Genomic DNA, 19163 nt, shown 5'->3' on the forward strand with positions numbered 1-19163 from the left:
AACTTGATGCATTTAATTTAATTTGCTTTAATTAAAAAAAAAAAACAAAACAAAAAACCCAAACAAAACCAAAACCAAACCCAAGACAAACCCAAAACGGCACAAACAAATAAAAAATGAACAATCCCCCCAAACCTAGGCTTCTTTCCAGGATGCTGTGACAGATCAGAACTATCATTAAACATACTATTAGTAACCTGGAAAAAAATCACAAGCAAGCAAGCAAGCAAGCAAGCAAGCAAACAAAACAGTTTAATTTGTGGGTTCTTTCCAGGGAAAATGAGCAAGAAAATACCATGTCAAGCACAAAAATTGTCTGAACATTGTAGTGTTATGCTTAATTTAATCTTTTGTCACAGCATTTGCACAAATATCAATTCAGCATTTGTTGTTTCACCAAGCTGATATATAAGTTTATTTCACTCTTTCCCTGTCAATACTTCTGGCTATATAGCTGCGATAAAGTGTTAAAAAATCTTACAGAAAGGTTCCTAAATAAATAGATTAGACTTTAAGAGATAATTTTATCTATACATACCTTCTCATCTTTTGTGAAATTTCCCTGTTTTGTTTGCTGTTATCATGATGCCTATGACCTGTATTTTGGATAGAGTCATATGACCATAGCATAATTCAACTGGGAAAGGATCTCATGAAGTCTCTAGTCCATCTTGCTGCAAGGGAAGTGCTGAAGTTAGACCTGGTTGTTCCAATCTACTCAGCTCTGCTCATGCTACATCCAGTCAGGTCTTAAAAATCACCATTGTTTTAGAATCTTTTGGGGCAACTTGTTTCACCACTTTGCTATCCTGTTGGTAATATTCTTTTCATCATACCCAACCTTTCCCAACATACGTCCATTGTCTCTCTCCTCTCACCACATACAGTTATGAAAAGCCTGGTTCCAGTTCCTTGCTGGCACTGGGAATCTGAAGTTCAGTTCCCTGCTACAGCCATCTCTCCTCCAGGCTGAACAATCTCTGTTTCCTCAACCTCTTCAGACAAGAAAAGGGATCCAGCCCACTGCAAACCCAGTGGTATCACCTAACAATCAGTGCCCATTGAGCCCAAACACTAACTAGCTGTTTTACTCCTCTCTAATTCTACATTCATCCAGAATATAATGTCTTCATTTGGATAATGTTTGAATGTGACTAAAAACTTGAGACCTGCCTGAAATATTAGGAAAATGTGTTTACAATTAGTTCAGACCTTCTTTTTTTTTCCCTAAATAAATATTCTATATTAATCATTCCATGGAAGCTTTTATAGTGCTGCTTTCAGAATTGAACCTGTATCATTGGGAAGGAACTAACAGGGTAAAATAAAATGCAAATTACACAGAATTCCAAAGTTTGTCTTATCCTAGAGAAGAAAGGGTATTTGTCTATATGCTATCAATCTTGGTTACATTTTAAAGAGTGACATCAAGCTGACATTCTCTTTTATGAAGTCAATTTAAGTTCCCCAACTACTAAATCCAAGATTATTCTCAAATTTAATGGACTATTAATTAAAAATATAGTAGAGGAAATACATATGGAGGAAATCAATTAAATTACCTAGTGTTCCAGTCAACAGTGAGGATACTGTAGTTCTAGCTATTCTCTGTCATGACTATATCAGAAGCCAAAATTTTAAACTTTTTATGATGTCAGAAATAATTTATCTCTTTTTAAAAGATCCACTTTTTAAAAAACTAAGAAAGAACAGGAAATCTCCCTTTTTTTTTTTTTTTAATTAATGTGTCTGTTCACCTTTGTGGTTTTTGTTCCTGAGATGGTTATTTATTTACATAAATATCAAATGTCAAAATATTTTTGTAAGAAATTGCATCTATTCTGAAACACTGAGTTATCACAACCAAAAAGATCTGATCCTGTATAAAGCCTGACTTTGCTCTTAAACTTTTAATGAGCTAGTTCTCTTAATATTTTATTTTGTACTGTACTAAACTATTGAAATTTGCGATATATAATTATTTCCTTTTTTCTGTAAAGTAAAAGCACTTTCCCTTAGTAATAATTACACAAAATGGATTTCTAATATGTGATGTTAATGGCAATTCACTTATGGAAAGCATTAAACATTGAAATAATGAAGTTAAGACAAACTGCAAGTATTTTTAAGTGCATTTTAATATTTGAAAACACTATAGGCAATACCTATTTTATTTCATTTTTATTTTCTTTTAGTGAAATTTGATATTAGAAAGAGAAGAAAAAGCTCAATAAAAACACTGTGAAATAAATGAAGCAAATATTTTTAACAGCATTAAACTAATCACTTTCTGGACCTTGTTTAATACTGGAATTATTAGAAAATATTTGAAGAATTTAAATGGTTGTTATTTTTAGCAATAGTATCAAATAAAAAAAATAAATAGAGGAATTTTACTTTAATTAATAACAATGGACACATAATAGCTACTTGTTGCACATGATTTTTTCAATCAAAGTCTTAAAATACAGTGCGATAGGAATACAGTGTAAATAAGTTGACAGCAGCATTCAAAAGGTTTGTTTTTCATCATACCCAAATATGAGTATCATTTATAAAGGCTATAAAAGACTACTGTACACAAAATCACTATTCACTACGGAATGACCAATTTTTAAAAATAAATAAACTATAAAGTTATGCACTGGAAATTGTATACACACAGTTGTTCCAGACACATCACAATAAATTTTATTATTATTTATTTATTAATGAAAAATGTTTGTCCCATCATAAACATGACCTCAAACTTCTATGTTGCCAAAATGAGTTAAAATCTGCTGAAGCCCTGAAGAGGAATATCAAATATTACTTAGATCAGAGAGATTGAAACATGTTTAAATTGAAGAAAGTCCACTCTTTGAGTTTTGGATTTATTAAAAAACAAACTCAATCAAGACTAGAAGACATTAGTTGGATAAATGAGAAGGTGACAGATTTTTACAAATATAAAAGGTAGTTTTTATTTGCAATTTTCCAATGTATCTTACACTTTTGCAAAAGAACCCAGCTTATTTTGTGTGCATTACACACAGAGAAATTTCTTCCTTTTCATAAAACAGTAATTTTTGTACAGGACAACGATGCTGTTTAAATGTACATAGCCCCGAACGAGAGACTGAACTCATAATTCAATCTTTGGAGTTTGAAAGCTTGTTTGCAAGATAGAATGCAATATGGAAATAGTTGAGGTTAACTTTTCCATCATGAAAAATCACTGAAACTTTAAAGATTTTTATTACTCTGGAAGTTATTCATTACTCTGCATTGAAATGCCACACCTCTAAGTTGGCAGTTCTTCCACTCCCTCTTCCGTAATGGAGGGGTACTTCTATATTAAGAAATTAGCTCACCAAAGCTAATGTTTGCATATTTAGGGATTTCCTTGAAAGGTGTCTCATCCTGACAATAATTACCTTGTTAAATCTGACAAATGCACAGACAAATACTCTGACTCCAGTTATATTACTGCCATTGAAGATGACTCACAGTTTTATGCAAGGAAACCATTAATCAGTAAATCCTGACAGGCCTTTTTTCTAAAATAAAAGGTAATGCTTTCTATCTCTGCTGCAATCATAGGATGAACAGCAACTAATGTTGATGTCTAGTTCTGAACAAAATGATTCTTCTTCCAGTAATCTGCCATCTGATGAATCACTTCTTACTTTCTGACTGTTGGATAGGCAGATCTCCTACAAGAAGGAAATGTTTCTCATACCAAGGTCAATAATATTGATATTTCAAACCTACTGAGCAGGTATATTGTCAGTTACTGTGAATCAGCTTCTGTTCTCAGTACACCTCTGTTCCCTCTTAAGGACTGTTCTTGTGACAGAAAGCAGTGGTATGGCTTTGCCATATTTAAAGTTGTGAATATCACAAAATTAGACTAATTTGCTGTCATTAGTTTTACCTATTATGGCACTATCAACCAAGAAAGCATTGCTAATTTCGTGATGCCAAGGCTTAAAGTCAATGCTAGCCTACATGGCCTCTGTATGTTTTTAATCCAAGGAGAGATCATATTTGATAAACAAAAAAATTGTGAAATTACCATTAATTAGTCAAAACTGATATATTGAACATTAATTCTAACTGCATGATTCAATTGGGTATCTACTGATTACAGTTGTCTAGAAAGTGTAATTTATATTAGAAGGAAAGAACTGAATAGAGCTACTTTAACTGAATATCATCTATACCTTCAAATCTCCTAAAACATACATAAATCAAACATAGCACCATTAAGTTAATGAGCAAGAGTCTGAACAATAACCAAAAGGAAGCAAGCAGAGATGTGAATCCAGATGATAACCAGAAATGTCAGCTAAATCCTTAGTTTTGCATAGAATATATAACTTGTGTGTCCTATCCCAGATTCACAGTATCTAACATCAAGTATATAACAGCATTTAAAATACAAATTACCTATTCACCCACTGTGTACTGACGTAAATTTCTGAAGGATAAAAGAAGGAAGCTGGGTTTTCTCTTTTGTATGTGTTTTGCTTCTCTGCTGTCACTTTCCTCTTCTTTCTTTTTAATTTGGGTTTAATAACGCTCCAACTCAGCTAATGAGAGTATTCTCTGACAAACTGCTGAGAACCGCTGAGAGGAGAACCAGCTAAAAACAATGTTTTACACAGCTTGATCCTTCTACAAGTTTGCTTGGTCTTTGCTAGGCTGATAGGAGAGAGACTGTGTGTATGTGTGTGTGTGTGTGCATGTGTGCATCTGTGGGTCTATGTAGTTCTCTAATAAAAAAGTTAAATGTCATCACCACCATGAAGTACTACAGTTTAGGCTTCGTACACCTTTTCTTTCCTTATCATCTTTTCTTGTTTTTTAATTTCTGGTCTGCAATTAACAATAGCGATGATGGCTCCAAGCTGTCTTGCCTGCCTTCTTTTTCTTTTTTTTCAAAAATAGTATTTTTAGGCATTTTAATATATTTTAAAATAAAAACAGGCAATATATCATACTTTATATCTAAAGATTATGTAGAGTATACAGTTGAAGGAAAAAAAGCTATACTGTTAATATTTAAGCCATATTTAACATTCAATGTTGTTACCTTATGCTTTCTTTCTTTTCTTTTTTATAGTTCTAGTAGCAGTTTTTGAAGTCATCATCATCTTGGCTAGGCTTCACGAACAAAGATTTGGGAAGGGCTCTACCCACGATTGTTACAAGTGCATTGGTGGCTAAGAAGGCCAATACAAGATAGGCACGTCTGCAAAAGGTACAGCAGAAAGGCTCCTTAAGTGGTATATTCTGCAAGGTATGAATCTTTCTGCGTTGTCTTTTCTCCTTGAGAGTGATCCTGCGTGCTTTCTCAAAAGCATCAGCAGCGTTATAGATGGTGTGTCTCCAGGCCTCCCAATTGGAGGCCAGAGTAGACCAGTTATGGTGGACAATATGGTCAAAGCTGAGATGTTGTTTCAGAGTGTCCTTGTATCTTCTCTTCGGGGCTCCTGTCTTGCAGCATCCAGTGGCAAGTTCACCATTAAGCAGGATCTTGGGGAGGCGGTGGTCCTTCATCCTTGAGATGTGCCCTGCCCAGCGCAGTTGTGTTCTGAGCAACATGGCCTCAGTTCTTGTGACTGCTGCTTGTTCTAGAACAGAGGTATTGGTCACATAATCTGACCAGTGGATGTTTAGGATTGTACGGAGGCAGTGTTGATGGAAGCGTTCTAGGAGACGCAGGTGGTGGTGGTAGATGATTCATGATTCAGATCCATATAAGAGAGTAGACAGCACTATGGCTCTGTAAACACTGATCTTTGTACTTGTCTTCAAATGTTTATTTCGCCAAACTCTTTTATGAAACTTTCCGAAGGCACTGTATGCCTTTGCTAACCTGTTGTCTATCTCTCCGTCAATCTTACCCTCCAAGGAGATGAGGTTACCCAGGAAATTAAACTGCTGGACTGATTTGAGCTCTGATTGGCCAATGGTGATATGGGGATGATGGAAGATTTCCTGAGGTGCCGGTTGATAGAAACCAGGTGAAGCAGTAGCACATAGCTATGTCAAAACCATGAATATATACAAAGGGAATTTTGTCCAGTAACATAACATGGCATAAGTACACGTTGAGGTTCTATGATGTTTTTCAGATACTCTATTAATCTGGGTACAAAGCTGTACTGAGACTATGAGTAGGATTCATCTCACGAATTAGACATCTTACTAGAGGTGTTTGCTTGAATATCAAGATGAATTTCTTTTTTCTTTTGGCATTTTTCCAGGTTTAACAAATGAAATGTCTCTGACAAAGAAATGGCACTTGACAAAAAAAGATCAGGTTTGTGGTTTTGGGTTTTTTTTTTGTGAGTTTTGTTTGTTTTTTTTTTTTTTAATGTAGATAATCAGGGTATGACAAATGAACTTTAGGCTTTTGTAGATAAAAAGCTGCTCTGAAGTTTCTTCCTCAACCCACCATCTGTAAAAAGAAGATAGTGCTGTTATTTACCTTGCATAAAAGTAGTTGCATTGTTATCTGGTGTTCTTAACTGCAAAAATACAGAATTATGTCTATAAGCAAACATGGTTTATTAAATTTATTTTATTAAAAAAAGCAAAGTCACATACACATAAGCTTAGTCTTGGTCAATAAATCTAGTCTGTTTTTTCTTCTGTATTATGCTTGTAAGGATCAACTTTTACAAAACTGCATATATTTTTAAAGCACTGTCAGTAAATTTGCAAAAGAAGTAGTCAATATACACAATGCTACTAAGTGTTGCTGTCACCAAAAATCGTTACATAATATCAGGACTTTATATTTCAAGATCTCTTCAGTAACTGATACTGAGGAAATGAAGGATTACTGGGCTTTTGTTTCGTTATCATTTGCTGTTGGAAAAATTTGATCTTAGTAATTTTTTTCTAGTAATAATACCACAGAATTGCTCTAGCACAATCTCACATTTTTGTATTTTAAAGCTAAATATTTTAACTGTTTGAATTAGTTTTTTCTTTTGATTTTGTTTGGTTCTTTTATTTCTTTCTTTCTTTTAATTTATCTTTGAATGAGGAGCTACTACTCCTTGAATTGCATGTCTTACATCAAGAAATTACTCTCTCTAGCAAGTTTTTTTCATCTACTAACTCAATGTGATGGCCTTGCTGTAGTGAGAGACTGCAGGGAAAATTACATTTAAACATCCCAATACGTTGTTTGTTATTTTCCAGCTTTTCTGAACTGTTAAATTACAAAACTATCCTATCCCTACCATAATATTAAAAATTTGAATGCCTTACACAATAGTAAAAATAAGAAAAAAAATCTATGCCCTAGAACCTTAAAAATGTTACCTTTTTTTTGTTTTGTGTTGTTTTCTTCCCTGAAAGATTCTATAAAGGCAGGACCATTGAAACTGCAAAGGGAAATAGAAAATAAGTCTGATGCCATGTTTTCTCTTCCTCTTTGTTTTCTTCATTTTTCACCATTTCAATATCAATTTGGATATGTAACAAGGCCCTGATGACAGGAAGTGTCTGAAATTATGCCCATCCTTTAAAAGCAGGTAGAATGACCAGGACTTGTAGGCCGATCAGTTTTAGCTCAGTTCCTGGATATATAAATAAACATGCACCTGGAATCTATTTTCAAGTTCATAAAGAGGATAATCAGAATATCAGTTCATTGTACCAAAGGTAAATCATCCTTAAATGTATGATTGCCATCATCAGTGCAATGACTGGCTATGTGAACAAGGGGATGGTGGTGTTTCTTGATATCAAAAATGTTTCTGACCCTTTATCCCACAGTATGAAAAATGAATATGTGGACGGAGATAAATTTTAAATTGCTTGGACATCTGGGCTGAAAACAGGTTGAAAAATGGCTGGACACCCAGCCATCAGTGATAGGCTTCACATTGTACACTATCTTCATCAGTGACCTGGATGATGACAAAGAGTATACCTTCAGCTGACTCAGAAATAGCATAATATCAGAGAGAATGGCTGACAAAATAAATGACAGACCTTGGCAGTTGTCAAGAGTGCGTTGTAAGCTTCTTGAGAAAACTCACTAGTTTCAGTAAGGAGAAACATGGCCTTGATACAGTTTAAAGAATTAGTGCCTGAATAGGACCCGGAGGCACAGTGGACAACAAGCTGAGTATAAGCCAACAGATCACTCGTTGCAAATGGGATGAACTGCTTACAGTGCAAGTACATTCTATGGTGCTTGAATAGGAATATGGTTAGCAGACAGGCGGAAGGCTCTTCTGCTCAGGAGGGCTGAAAGATGAGGCCTGGAAAACTGGAGAGTCCAGCAGAGAGATATCAAAATGATCAGACCCAAACCATAAGGTTCAGGATGAGAAACTGAGAGTACTAGACTTTTTTGTTCAGGGGAAGAGGAGGCTGAGAGATCTCTTAGCATCGGAGTCAATTGCTTGAAAGTTAGTTCCAAAGATGGTAGAACCAAGCTTTTTTTCAGTACCGCCAGGTTATATAACAGTGGAAAATGGTCACAAATCAGATATTGGGAAAAAATGATATTAGAAACATTTGGTTTTAGGAGGATAGTCCAAGACTCATAAGGAAAAATAAAAAAAAAATAATTTTGGAGTATCATTCTTTGACATAAACACCTATATTTTACGTATAGAAACTTAAGGGAATACATGGACTTTGACATTCTTAATCTTGATGGAAGAGCTTCCAAGTACCCTTTCTTTTCAGAAAGGAGGTCTGATTCTCCAGGCATGTCATTTGTGCCTGTGCAAAGTTGATACATTTCTATAATAGTAAAAGCATTCCTTTTACATTTAGTCTGGATAGACAGATATAAATGATACAATTGGTCAAGGCAGTTGTGGCTCAGGGCTTTAAAAAGAACTCAGTACTCAATGTACCATGCAAGACTCAGTCAACCATGGATAGAGCATGTAATATATCTCTGGTTTAGGTTAAATTCAAGGTCTGTATTTATAAACCAGCAGTTGTTTTCATTGTAACTACCTTCAAATTCCAAAATATTTAGTCAAAACTAACATGAAAAACTACAAAGGGCTAGGATTCTTACAGTCAAAGAGATATTGTAGTGAAGAAGAGGTGATATGTGGTGCCTGCATGTCCCATTTACTCTGCATTAAAAATTGCAGTATTTAGTGATCTTAATAGCAATAAAATCCTTGACTTAGGTATGGCTAATATTTCACTATGTGATTTTAAGTGGTAGCCTCTGTAATCTTCTGCATTTTAAGAAATATCTGCACAAATTGCTATGTTTCTATAGATCATGAGTTTATGTGTTCCTTTGCTAAAGACTCTCTGAGGCATGATTATACTAGCAGGTGGTATATTTGAACAAGGAACTTGAATGTCACATTTGAACACAAGATAAGGTCGAACTTAAATTATACTTTTTAGTACTTTTTTTCTCTATCTTTGTAGATTGTGTATATCATGGCTGGGATCACCAGAGCCCCTGTTACCACCCAGTAAAATGGGAGCATTTTTATTTTCTTTTTTTTTTTCTGGTTAAAAGAGCACACAATTCCCTTGTTGAGGAAAGGATTTTATCCAGAATTACTAATGAGAACATGTGAATTTCTTGCAAGCAAACCCGCAAGAGTCAACAGGAGCAGAAATCATCACTATTCAGGGCTGAAAAAAACTGCCAATCATCTGATTAATGGCATCTTACGTGCATGAAATATTTCTACTTGTAGCAAGATCTGGTCTCTGTAAGCAGCAAAAGCTGTGTCTAAACTGAGCTTGTCAATCACAGAGCCTGAGTCTCTCAACTGTCCAGCCAAACTATTTATTTAATTTTTGTAATCTGTAATACAATGCTACAAAACAGAAATGAGAGAGTATTATTATGTGCTTAGGTGTTAATTTTAAAAAGAGTTAGGGTGAGTGAGCCAAGAGGAATGAGATCCTGGGATTCTTTGAGAGTTCTTAGGAGTCCTCAGCCTCCTTTGACACCAGAATTTACTGGGAGATGTGATCCACAACGTTCTGCACAGTGCTATGATTGATACCTTCCTCTAACACTGATTTCACAGCTCAATGGCAGCCCAAAGCCCCCACCTTTCAGTGTGGGAAGATTTTCCTTGTTCAAATGATGTTACTTTAGGGAAACTCTTACACATATGAAAAGCTGTCATAAATCTTCCCTCTTTTACTGCTTCTCATAAGGATTCTTGTCTCACATAAAGCAGATTATGTGACAGCAGGAAAGCAGCTGTCACTTGCTCCCAGATGATGCTGAGCTCTCTACCACCTGATCTCCTGTTGAGCTTGGACCTATATCTTACCTTTTGCCACAACATTGCACACTGAAAATGCCCAGACATGTTGTGTTTGCCCATCTTACTCAACTTACTTCACTCTTACTTAGCTGATGAGCATTCAGGTCTGGGAGGAATGTGAAAAAATACGTCTTACAGAAACAAGTATTATAATTGAATTTATTATTTTGATTTAGCGTTTTCTCCCACCTGCATTATTTCATATTCATATAGTATATGACCAGATAATAAAAATGTCACATTGTACCAGGGTCCTATACAGTATAAGAATAATACAAATAGTAACCCCCACAGTGAACCTGCAGCTTAATTCAGTCTTTACTTTCTGGAGGGTCAAGTACAAAAGTAGCAGGGAAATGCTGTAAGAAAGGGTATTTTCTCACAAAGTAGAACTTCCACAGACTAATACTTAATAAACACAATATTCAATTTGAAAGACTGTGAGGTTTCACTAGTGTTGTTTAGGAATAAGACAAATAAGCTGTTTTATAATATTTACTTGAGTAATATTCCCCTAATAATACAAAGCACTTATTTTGGGCCAAGTTCTATAACGAACTTCAATTTTTTTTCGTGCTATTGTAATATAATTTGCATTTGCTAAACCAGACCAATATTTGTCCCATTCTAGGAAGTGACAGATAGAGGAAAATGTCATCCTTTCACATTTCTAGTACAGGCAACTATGGTGCATGATGAATGCTTACTTCCCTGTATCAATCAATCCTTGCAAACCAATTTGCTTACATTCTGAAGTGAGCTGCATTTACAAGGAGGGATCAATTCTTAAGAGGATTATGTCAAAACAAGATGTAGTCTAGTAACAAACAGCTTTGGAGGAGCAGCTCAGGATAACAAGTAACTGAGCAGTCTACTGTATCACTGGTTTTTGCGTACCACTCTCTTCCTCTCTCTTTTCTACTTAACAATTTGATAAAATTAATCATAGTAGCCTACACTTTACACAATTGTATATGAAGTTCTTTGCTGAAGAGATTTTTTTTCACAACACAAGAGTTTACAGATTCTAAGTACTTTTACTTTTTGGCAGTAAATATGTTTGCATTTACAATTATTCTGCAAATTTTTCAAACACATTAAACAACTAAACCAATGCAAGGAGGCCATATGATATTGTATAATAAGAAATTACACTATTCAAATAAAGTATAACTACTATATTCAGGACAGAGTAACAGATTATGTCCACTTATTAAGCCCACCCTCATTTCCATTGGGCAGTCAGTGGGAATTTTGCTACTGAGTGCCAAAGAAATTCGATCAGTCCTATAATGAATAAAGAACAAAGATATCTGAGAAAACATCATTACATATTTTCTGACATATTTTATGGTTTCGTTTCTTTTAAAAATAAACTTTAATACCAGCAAACATTATAAAAGAAAAAACTATGGCTTAGCCAGTGGTCTGTATGTAGAACCAAAAACTTGGATTCATAAAAGGTTTTACCATATGTAAATTTTGAAGATCTGGTTTTATGTGATCCACTCTGATACTCAGCATGCAGCACTCATGTCAGACATTTAAAAGGATATTTTATTTTTGGGAGGTATAAAATTGCCTGTAGAAAGCTCATTACATAACCATAACCTAAATTTTGTTCTGAAATTCACCTTTATATTTTATCTTAATTATAGTAATTATAAAATATAATGATTTCTCATGAAAGCCCTTTATTTTCTTATTGTTTAGCCTATTCTACTTCTATATTTAAGTTTCTTTTCTAGATCTACCAGTTAATGTTTTTTTCTGAATATTGATCTGAATTTCTGAATTGTTAGTCTCACATATTTTGATAATATTTCTGAAAACCCTTTCTTACCTTTCCGATTAGAATTTTTATCTTCATATACTTGATAATGCACTCCTCGATTGTTTATTTGTAAAGCTTAAGAAGACATCATCTAAGATAAAAATGAGACTAATAAATATAATTAAGCCAAGGAAAACTACTTTTCAAAATTTAGCCAAGATCTATGTTAAAGTAATATAGTAGTAGTTCAAAGCAATACTAAATTTTATAAACTAACAATATAAAAATATCTGGCCCTCTAATTTGCATTATAGAAATATCAGGATGCAATGATTAAAGGTTAGATTCAGCTGATGAACTGTAAAGATTTGCACCTAAGATAGACAACATAGAATCATTTGAAGAAACAGGCATCTTTAGAACACCCAAATACAAAGTAAAATGCCTCAAATTTCAGATAAGTGCTTAATTCTGTCCATTGTGCATATAATCTAATCATTTGCTAATACATAAACATTTGCATGATCAATATCTAAAATCAAAATGAAATTATTAGCACATAATTATCTGATTATATATATTACAGAAAACAAAGAACAAGATGGTTGCTTATGAATGCAAAAAAATCCTTCAAATTTTAGTTTATTTTTCTGTAGTGATTCTGATATTAATGTCTTAGCTTTTTAACTCTCTTACTAATCATGGAACATAATAATTCTCTATACATCTCTGCCCAATGGAATATTTTTTTGTGGGGGCTGACACCTTCTAGGACAGCCCTGGAGGGCAGTACACATGTTGTTGTCCAGCTGTTCTGGCTCCCTGGAGAACTGATAAGTAGAAGGATGACGGTAGATGATGATGCATGCTAAGACCTTCCTCTGCTGATGGGCTTGCTGCTTCAACTGTCCGCTTGGCAAGTCTTTTTAAATTACCATCAATTAACTGAAAACAAGTAGGGGTTGAGTTATTTAGAAACTAATAAAGGAAAACATAGTGTCACTCCTTTGAGAGCAATCAATTGATGTGTGCTCCCTTTTTCATAGCACCACCCTTTTTCATAGAAGCCTGTGCATGGTATAGCTAGTTTCTCTAAGGACCAGCTTAGAAATGTCATAAAACTTGGGATTTATTTCTAGTTAAATTAAGAAAAACGCAACTGAAAGTCATTTTTGTGTATCAGTGACTTATTTCATCATGTTTATAATTAAGATATCAACTCTTCAGAAAAAAAAAATCCCTCTAAAGGTTTCATCAGAGTAATATTCCATTCCAGAGAGAAATCAGCAATTAGACTCTCAGAAATAAGAAGAGAATTCATGTTAATTAGCATTAAACAAAAATTAGGCCTGACTTAAAGGAGAAATCCGTCAACTCTAGGGCAGAAGTGCACTATAATATCAGCAGAAATGGCAACTTCAGCAAGACGCTATCTCTGTCCTTAAGTATTATGGCCTACGTACCCATGTAAGGACACTTGCTATCACCACCAGAGATCACCAGACGTTTGTGCTGAATCTCAGTGATTTTTGCAAGACACCATGAAAATAAAGACAATGCCATCATTTGTCAGAATGCCCATGACTAAATTAAGTGTTTTTTCTATATGAGGGATGTTATGAGGACATTACGATACAGGAAAGTAGTTCATGAAGTTTCATCTAGTGAGCTGAATTGTGGACAATTCCAAAATTCAAGGCATAAAGTACAAGGTAACTTTCAGTACTTTGAAAGTAAAAGAAGCTACCCCAGTGAACTCAGATTGTACGCACTTGGGAAAGGAATCCAGAAAATTTAGCAGCATATTAGCATCCTGGCTTATTAAGCATTTTTCATTTTGCTAGTCCATGAATGATTGAGATTCAATGAATTCAGTCAGTGGCTGAATCATCAGTTTAGCCACCAAAAGCTGATGAAGATTTTGATCTTGATGAGAGAATTGATGTATTAATTCTTAGTTTCTCTGGAAACAGAAGATCTAAAAGTGACCTCCTTTAGCAGTGAGGTAGTTGGCTGTGCTGTCACTAAGCCAGTCACAGATATGACAATATATTTTATTGATGCAAAGGAGGAAAAATTAATGAGTCAAATACATCTGTGTTAAAAACCCTGTGCTGCCTTAATAGTTAGAGAATAAATGAGATGGTATATTTCCAGGACATAATTAATCCTGGCTAAACGTAGACGTTTAAAATATTTCAGATTAATTTTGCTTGATAAGTGTCCATTTCTCCCTTCTTAATCTGGAATAAAATTAGGAAGTCTAACTTGTGTACAACACTGGTGTCTAAGGATACGTAACTGATCTCTAACATGATGAATAATTTATTTAATAATTTTTAAATAAAAATCTTACAATTTCAAATTGTTTTGTTTCTATCCCCTTAAAATAACAATAGAGCACATTAATCACACTCGGTTTTTTTTGTTTACTTGACTTGGAACGTGATCATGTAGCATTTCAACAAAATAATTAATCCAGAACAGATTTAAAACTGGCATTCCTGCTAAACACTTACAGAAGGTTTGATTATTTTATTGTATTTAAACCTATTTTCTGCCTTAAACGCCTCAACAAAAATTTTAATTAAAAATTCATTAATAGTCTCAAAAAATATTCTTATAAATCCATACTTGATTTTATTGGACTAGAGTCTATTTACTGTAACAAATTTCATGCTATTCAACTCCCACAGTATAGTTACCTATATGTAGTTACACACGTTCCTGTATCCTGGACTTAGATTATATGAGGTTCCATTTTCATTTAGAGCTGGATGACATCAAAATATCTCCAGCACAAGAGCTCCAACATTTAACTTCAGTTTTGCCCTACATCATAAAAAGCTATGTCTTTTGTTTCCACATTCCCAACTGAGAAATTTGAGCATCGACAGATCTCAATGCATTTTAACATATTAATTTTAAATGGTCTTGTTTAGTACTAAAGGGTACTGGAAAACGTCTAGAGTTTCTTGCAGAAATTTGGTTAATATTCTTTGAATTAATATCACATATCCTTAGGCATTTGCATTCTAGATATTTCTAAGCTTAGTATATGGTCTCTTTAAAATCAGTGGTAAGAAATAAATACTTCAGCTGATAGCATTACATGCATTTTAAACTTCTACTTAAGATGATATGAATCATACCTTAGACTTTCCTGTTTATCTCCACTGACTGTAGAAGGAATATATGTAAATATATGTAAATGGGTGTGACAGAGATGTTTACACTGTTGACATTTGCATTCAGACAGGTAGACCAGAATCACTTTGTCTCTCTGGACTTGACGAGATTCTGTTTTGCACTTTTTCTCATGGTATGCCATACTTCTATGACCCTGAGAATGCACTCAGGTTACTCAGAGAAAAAGGAGATCAAGGAATCACAGGACATATAGTAAACATACCTTATCCCTGGAAATTTAGAAAGCTCCCTTCGTGATACTTTTTTCACTCCTTTCCAGGCAATTTCAAATGAAGGATGAAAAGGATCATCCCAATGACACAACTCTGATTAATCTCCCAGGAACCAGTTGGGTGAAGAGTTTTTCACAGTCCTGTGTAAAAAACTGCAAGGTTTTAATCCACAGCATTAAAAATACTATGGTAAAGCACTGTAATTGGGAGACAGCAGCTGTAAACTTTCCCGCTCCAGAAAGTTTGATCAGTCAGTTGTCACTCTCTGTTCTTTGCAAACAACTAGAATTTTTTCTCCTAAGGCTTATATACTCATAGAACTGATCTCAAATACCAAATAAATTAAAAAGTACTGTAAATGCAATACTAAAGATCACAGTTTTAATGTATTCATTTTTATGTAGATTCTCTGGAGATATGCTACACACAATTAAGGAATTATGCACAGAACCTTTTGCTTCCATCTTTTATATCCCCGGGCCTATTTTTCTGTACATGGTGAAATTTCTTTTAATATTTTTATTACACACAAGCATAACACACATTATATTGCAGAAACATTTTACTTTAAACTCAGATGAATGAATAACAAACATCTCCCTCACAGTGTTTCTACATCTCCCAGCAAATCAGGGGAGGATACAGTTCAAGCATGACTGCCAGTACATCTAATTCTTACCATGCAGATGAGCATTCTGATGCTATAATGTCTGTGTGATCATTTACAAATTATCTTCACAAGTTTAAAAGTTCCAAATACCAACTTTAAATCATTAGCTTAAAGCAGGCAAATCTACCAATAAATAAACACTTCTTCTTTGAAGTATATAATTTATCCGTACATAATGTCATGCTGGTTTTAGACATAAAACTATAATCTTCAATAGCACATTAGTAAGAAATTAAACCATCCCTCTCTCAAGAAGTCAAACTAAGGTCTGTGACACTGTAAAGACTTCAACTAGAAAATTCTAACATTATTTTTTCATGTGATTTTTTTTAAACAATAATTTGGTGTAATCTAATTGGTGTATTTTAAAAATCTGCTAAATGAGTTTCCATATTCTTGTTATCTGTAATTCTGATGCAGCAGAGTAACTGAGGATATCTAAGTTAGAAGAAACATAGCTTTCCATCTCCAAAACAGTTTGCAAAGTTCATTGCTCCAGGGAGAGAAGTGGGGACCCTCACTGCATGATGTTCTATTTGACAGGAGGTCAAGAGATTCTTTGAAGAAACTGTCTCAAAGCTGAGTTAACCTTCCAGATAAGCTGCAGAACAGTGGTTTGTAGATTTCACCAAAACTGAGGAATTTTGCAAAGCATTTTACTTTGAGAAAATTAAGTTGTTGTTTTTTTTTTTTTCCTAGTGTTATAAAACATCATAATGAAACTTCTAAACAATCCTGAGATGATTAGGTGGTATTTTAAGACACTCTGGGCATACCAGTAGTATGAAAACTTTCCCCTGGTCTAACTTATTTATTAGCACAGTTCCCATTCCCCATTAGGCATGTAGAAAACACCTCTAGCTAATTATGCTTCTCTTTTATACATGTATTTTGTAAATAACCAGTGAACACATAGATGCAACTAGGGACTCATGATTAGGTGAATAGATACCAAACAATTAATTGTTAAACTCCTGTAAATATACAGCACAGGTGAAGAGATGGAAGTAACACAGTAAACTCAGTTTATGAAAAGAATAATAAATTTTTTATCAGTATTTTGTAAATTGTCATCTGGATATGGATTTTTTTTTCTTTGGGTAACCCTGAATGTTGAAAACAAGGGTGCTATACCTGAGAACTTACATATGATGTTCACTGAAAGTATAACGTGGCCTCCTTTATTTCTTTTTTTCTGACTAAACCCAGACACTTTTATTAGTTCAATTTTATATTAGAATACACTGGAAGGGGCTCACTTAGTTTGTTGTTTGTTTTTGCTTTTATTTTCCCTGTAACGTTCTCCTGTTTAAGAAGACTTGTACCATAAGCATTTTTAGTCATGAGCATACTTAAGGTGTATTCGGTTATAACTGACTTTCACCTTGCGTTGGATCTCGTAACATTTTTACTCAAATCTCAGTGTAGAATATTAAAATCAAAGTGGTCTGGGAAAATTGTACACAGAGAGGAAATAGCTTCTTTTGTGTAGAAAACAAATAATATATTAACATTCACTATAATATGTTCCATTTTTTTATACATATACTTTGGCAAATATGTTTATTTTTTAAAAAATGCAATCTACCACCTTGAAAGAAAGTTTTAATGTAAATGCTGCATCAAGCAATTTTTTCATATACATATAGCAGTTATTTTAGAGGTTTGGTTTTTTTTCTCCGATGACAAGGACATTTATTTGATATCTTAGTGTTTCAGTGAACTCAAAGATACAGAACCTTTAAAAATAAATTTTGCAAAACCTGTCTTTGCATGCAATGTATTTTAAACTCATGCAATATTTAGAGTTTTTTTTGCTTTGGGTTTCTTTTTTTTTTTCTCTTTCTATCCAGGCATATATAACTTCATTATTTTCTAGAGCAATTTCTTCTTGAACGTAAACTTCTCATTTCCCCCTGTACAAAAAGACATTTCACAGTAGTTATATGAAATTATAATACAATTTTACAGGCCTTTGGAATAATTTGATTTGTTTGGGTTTTTTCCCTTTCTTGAGAGATTTGCATTTAACCCAACAGTTTATGACACATGAAAAAACAAAGCCTTGAAGACCTCCTGAGATGTGAAAAAACTGTTTGTAATTCTGTGGGTATATTGTTGAGTCATGTGCATCCATCAGTGCACCATTATGCTTGTAATTCCATAACACAACATATCATGTACTTTGGGTTCACTTGTTCGTTCGTGGAGCTAAGTGCTGCACCCTTTGTTTTTTTATCTATTATTTTGTATCCTTCCTTTTTCTTTCCCTTTCCATTTTTCTTTCCTCTTCTCTTATTTGAAATCTTGACCTATTTAGATTTTTTAATTCCTCCAGATACTACTATTAAATATTTTCCTATATCATAAAGTATCATGAACAGTTACAAAGTAATTTTCTTCAATTTTACCATTTCAAACACCCTTGAAAAGGCTTCAGTGTTCCCCATTTTTATGGCATTTAAGTTATGACTGAGGTGTTAGTACTCTCTCCATTCCCAAAGGAAGGCTCCAGGTTTTCCTTTTAACTCTGACACTCTATTTAAGTGACTACGCTGTTTGCTCTCTTTCTTTATGCTTTATGTTTTCTTCCTGCAGTATGAGAATAATGATGCAGATTTTATCTAGAAATTGCTCATTGCCCTTCAATGGTCACACAGTCACATACATGTGAGCATTATAAGTAGACTTCAAGCCTACACAGTTATTTCCTTGTTTTCTTTGCCAATCAATACTGCATATTAATGTAATTACCTTCATCCTGGCCTACCTTAATAACTGTTATTATTCAACAATGTTAGATGTCATGACCATTTACATCTTTCTTGAATTTAATAAATGAAAATCTGTTCTATCATGCTGTCTTGTGTTTGAGCGTTTAATGATTTTACTTTTTTATTTTTGCAAGCTTTTACCACTAATGTAGAGCTGTAACCATGGACAATTCTAGATTCCAAATGACTACAGATTTTATATTTACTATAAATGTCATGCTTTGTACATTAATATTTCCTAAT

The 19163-nt window shown here is 33.9% G+C and overlaps 1 long non-coding RNA gene across 6 annotated transcripts in view; it reads right to left on the bottom strand.

The window, feature by feature from the left end:
* Window positions 1–6349: 6349 nt before the first annotated feature.
* The window catches only part of LOC108499940, a 44871-nt gene continuing 32057 nt past the window's right edge, over window positions 6350–19163 (bottom strand). For 4 of the 6 annotated variants that reach the window (XR_001875705.1, XR_001875703.1, XR_001875702.1 and 1 more), the window contains 5 exons: window positions 15467–15616; window positions 12820–12999; window positions 12124–12205; window positions 11504–11567; window positions 7324–7385 (listed from right to left, as the gene is read on the bottom strand). This is a non-coding gene — a long non-coding RNA (uncharacterized LOC108499940). Of the gene's footprint in view, window positions 6449–7323; window positions 7386–11503; window positions 11568–12123; window positions 12206–12819; window positions 13000–15466; window positions 15617–19163 lie in introns of those variants that run through there. The other 2 variants (XR_001875704.1, XR_001875706.1) reach the window with 2 other exon arrangements.

This window comes from Lepidothrix coronata, unplaced genomic scaffold (assembly GCF_001604755.1).
Source record: "Lepidothrix coronata isolate B3197 unplaced genomic scaffold, Lepidothrix_coronata-1.0 Scaffold81, whole genome shotgun sequence".
Classification (NCBI taxonomy): Eukaryota; Metazoa; Chordata; class Aves; order Passeriformes; family Pipridae; genus Lepidothrix; species Lepidothrix coronata.